The sequence below is a fragment of the Megalobrama amblycephala genome, linkage group LG24, assembly GCF_018812025.1.
Source record: "Megalobrama amblycephala isolate DHTTF-2021 linkage group LG24, ASM1881202v1, whole genome shotgun sequence".
Classification (NCBI taxonomy): Eukaryota; Metazoa; Chordata; class Actinopteri; order Cypriniformes; family Xenocyprididae; genus Megalobrama; species Megalobrama amblycephala.
The window spans coordinates 31,661,531-31,665,997 of record NC_063067.1 but is presented as its reverse complement, the minus strand read 5'-3'; the positions used below and the strand labels follow the sequence as shown (position 1 = coordinate 31,665,997).

At 37.1% G+C, this 4,467-nt stretch overlaps 1 long non-coding RNA gene across 1 annotated transcript; it reads left to right on the top strand.

Annotated features, from left to right (window-relative positions):
- Positions 1 to 3,034: 3,034 nt before the first annotated feature.
- LOC125259515 lies at positions 3,035 to 4,176 on the top strand. Its single transcript, XR_007182844.1, has 5 exons — positions 3,035 to 3,106; positions 3,186 to 3,305; positions 3,509 to 3,644; positions 3,823 to 3,933; positions 4,044 to 4,176. It is a non-coding gene; the product is annotated as an uncharacterized LOC125259515 (long non-coding RNA).
- The last annotated feature ends 291 nt before the right edge of the window (positions 4,177 to 4,467 follow it).

Below are 4,467 nucleotides of genomic sequence, written 5' to 3'. Positions count from 1 at the left end.
GCTTGAGGTGGAGGTGCAGTGTGGACATAAGTGGGAGGAGGTGGGAGAGGGAGGCAGGGAGGGAAAACAGTCTTAGGGCTGGAGACCAGCGGGGAGACAAAAAGTTCAAAGACTGTAGCAGGATCGGGCTCGTGACAGGCTGGAGCGTCTGGCTCGGCGGCTGGAGCGGCTGGCTCGGCGGCGGCGGCTGGAGCTGAGGGCTCGACGGCGGCTGCTGGAGAGACTGGTTCGGCGGTGGAGACTGGCGCTGCTTGCTCGGAGGGATATGCGGAGGAAGACGGAGGCTGACTGAGGGACGTCCATTATATGGGGAGTGCTGACGAGGAGGTCCAGGTGAAGATGATCTGTGATGATGGGGAGATGACGAGGGAAGTGAGTGCAGGTGTGGAGAACAGGAGGATCATGGGAATAGTAGTCCAGGGAGACAAGGGATCTGTGACAGCGATGATGGGTACATGTCTTTCTTTAGAGGTAACCACTGAAGACGCAAGAACACAATGACTGGAAGCACTTCTTCCTCCTGACTAGAACTTGTTTGCACTTTCCCATGTGCTGATGTGATTAGTGAAATTATGCTAGCTGGTCACCTTTTACCAGGACCTCAAACAGGTATTTTGCAAATAATGTATGTAAAATGAATCTGATCAACACCACAACTAAAGCAGCAAACTTTTAACAAGCAGTTCATCTAATGAGGGTTTCTGAGACTACAACCCACTGCAGAGAACCACCAAACCTTTACCCTATCATTCAAGTGGGGGGCGGGACCATAATAAATTGCCGTTTTTGAAAGGTAATGTACCTCCAGAAGAGAAAACACTAAGAATCTCATTCTGAGCAGGATGTCTCAAAATTAGGATTCTCCTCATCTGTGTTTTCGTGAGAATTATAGACCCCAAAGATAATACGAGGGTTAATTTTAGCTTGTATAAAATGAAACTACTAATTTTAATGTCATCAAAAATACTGTATGCCTCAAACCATTTTTTTGCAACTCTAACAGTAGGACTCAATGAAAGAATTTCATTGTTTTGTCATTAAAACATATTTGCATATGTTGCATATGTTTGCATTTTACTATTGCCATAGTAAAATGCCTTGTATATTATTTTTAATCTCAATCTTAATGTACCACATCCTTTCATCCAAATGATGTTGCTCTAACAACATTTAATGAAGAGAAAAATATTATTGCTGGAAATCTATCATTCTTGTATCTTGTACTCCTTGCTTTTTTATGTTAAATACCTAAAACAAGTAATTAAAAAATAAAGAAAGAAAAACATATGGTAACACTTTACTTGAAGGGGTGTGCATAAGACTGACATGACACCTTCATAATCATGACATGACACGTGTCATGAATATGAAGGAGGTTTTATGAATGTTTATGACAACTGTCATTAAGTGTCATTCGCTCAGTTATGTCATTTTTAATGCAAAGATGACATTGTTTGAGATGTCAGTGTTATGACAACTTGACATAAACCAACACATCATAACCTGTCAGTGTCTTTGTCATGACAACTTGACATCATTTAGCTTTATGGGTTAACATTACATTAAACTGTCATGTGGTTGGTTTTGACATGAGGTCCATTATAATAGTGTCATAAATATGTATCTTGAGCTCAAGTACAGTGGTACAAATTGAACTTGTCATTAAAATGTCATTAAGTGACAATACTCTGACAAATAATTTTATAACAGCGTCATGACTATTTTTCATTTCATGTTTTTTTTTTTTTTTTTTTTTTTTTTTTTTAAGTTTCCTCCAACAGAAGGTCAGATAATAGACAATTTCAAATTTCGTAAAAAAGATGACACTGTTATAAAATAATGGTAACACTTTATTTTAGGGTCTTTTAACTAGTTGCTTATTACTATTAGCATTCATATGGCTAAAATATTGGCTATTTATTAGTACTTATAAAGCACATATTAATGCCTTATTCTGCATGATCTTATTCTACATTCTTAATCCTACCCAATACCTAAACCTAACAATTAACTATAATAAGCAGTAAATTAAGAGTTTATTGAGGGAAAAGTCATAGTTAATCGTTTATATATGTGTTCCCTATACTGAAGTGTTACCAAAATAATGTAATGTAATGTTAACCCATAAAGCTAAGTAGTTTTTTAAGTTTGATAATTAATCTGCTATGTCATGTTTATGACAGGTTATGATGTTTTGCTAATGTCAAGTTGTCATGACAAAGACACTGACAGGTTATGATGTATTGGTTTATGTCAAGTTGTCATAACTCGGACATCTCAAACAATGTCATCTTTGCATTAAAAATGACATAATTGAGCGAATGACACTAATGACAGTTGTCATAAACATTCATAAAACCTCCTTCATATTCATGACACGTGTCATGTCAAGATTATGAAGGTGTCATGTCAGTCTTATGCACACCCCTTCAAGTAAAGTGTTACCAAACATATTTTACCAACTCTTCAGACACGTTTATTCATGTGCATAAGAAAATGACAAAAACTCCCTCTGATTGTTTATGATTTCAAAGAAAATTAAAGTTATTATTATGTTTAAACAGGTTGTTGCATGTCCCGCACAGTGTCACAGTAGTGTACTACTGAACTGCACTCATTAATGTTGCAACAATTAAGTATATTTAAGTAAAAAGATAATAGAACTAGTCTTGACCTGGTTTCTCATTAACTTTCCATTCTCACCACTGAATGTAATACCTAAATCTGTATGAAAACTGATGTGTTGCTTTCTTTCTTCTGCAGAATATAGAAGAATGTTTGGATCCAAACAACACACACACACACACACACACACACACATTATAAATATGGATATTTTTCTTACAAAAACCCATCGTTTCACTTCAGAAGGCCTTTATTAACCCCCTGGAGCCGTATGGATTACTTTTATGATGGATGGATGTGCTTTTTTTAAGAACTGGCAAGTAAATTATGTAAGCTGAAGTTTGTTTAATTTCTCCTAAAGACCCTCCCCTTCTGAAAAGCTTAACTGAGCACTGAAACAAACACATTACTTCATTCACCTCCTAGTCAAAGATGGATCTGCAAATCTTAGTTTTTCTTCTGTTCATTCTTTTCACTGCAGGTACAAAGACAAATAGTGTTTGTAATGTTAAACTCAATAACAGATCACTGATGCCTCTCTCTCTGTTTTATTACTAAAGGACACTCTCTCCGCTGTTACGAGTGCAAGAGTATGACGGGTTCTTGTGCAGGACAAACGGTAAAAACATGTCCCAGTGGATCTTCTCAGTGCATGAGTTCAACAGCAGTTACGCAAATCAGTAAGTCCAATGTGATTGATTGATTGAATTGTACTGTTATATTTGACCGATGGAGAAGCTGCTGTAATTCACTGGTGTTGCGACAGAACGGCTACTTGTTTTCTCTCAGACTTGTTATTTTGTATTTAAAAATAGTTTGAAATGAGAAAAATGTTAAATTTTCCAGTTTAAATTGGCCTTTCCTGTACTATTCATGTTTTTAGGTGGCATTGCTTCTAAGGTGTATGTTAAAGATTGTGCTCCTGCCTCCTGTCAAAGTGTGTCTATGAACATAAACATCCTAAAGATGACCTGCTTCCTGCTGTAACACGAACCAGTGCAACGTCCAGGATGATCCAGGTATTGTGCTTTACCGACAAATAACACTCATTTTGCTTCCGAAGGATATTTAATTGGGAAATAAAATGCAGGGTGTGGCTTGTCTGTCGTGAACTGATTAAATGGGGCAGCTGAGTGAGTGTTGTTTCTTTAGAGGTTTTGTACAGAAAATAAAATAATACTAGTTTTCCTCCTGTAGATCCCAGCACTGACGTCCCAAATGGAAAGACATGTTTCTCTTGTGATGGAGAGAGCTGCTCAAACATATTGAGCTGTTCAGGGAATGAAGACCGCTGCGTTAAAGCAACAGGTGAGAATCTGGAGAAGGACAAAGAAGATTGTTGTTATTTTTGTTTCTCCATCATTCATTTTAAATACAAATCAACTTGGACTAACCTTTGTTTTCTTTCTTTTCATCAGGTGCTTTTGGAGGCCAGCCAGTGGTTGTGAAAGGCTGTGTCTCTAAATCTATTTGTGATGCCTCGTCATCGGTTCCTAATGTTGAGGGCATCTCGTGTTGTGAGGGGAACCTGTGTAATGGTGCTCAGAGTGCACTGTAAAAAAAAATCCCGTTGTTTCTACGGAAAAATACCGGCAGCTGTGGTTACCAGAACAATACTGTAAAAATGACATCAAACCGTAAACATACTTACGGAGTTACATGTGAATTTTACATTTTAAATATGTATATTTAACATTGGATTTCAGTACACTGTAAAAAAAATCCCAGTAAAATTTACGGTAAAATAACATATTTCATTAACTGATATAATGTTAATTTACCAACCTAATGAAGTACTAATATCTGTTTTGTATCTTTATAATACACTGACAGTCACCAAAC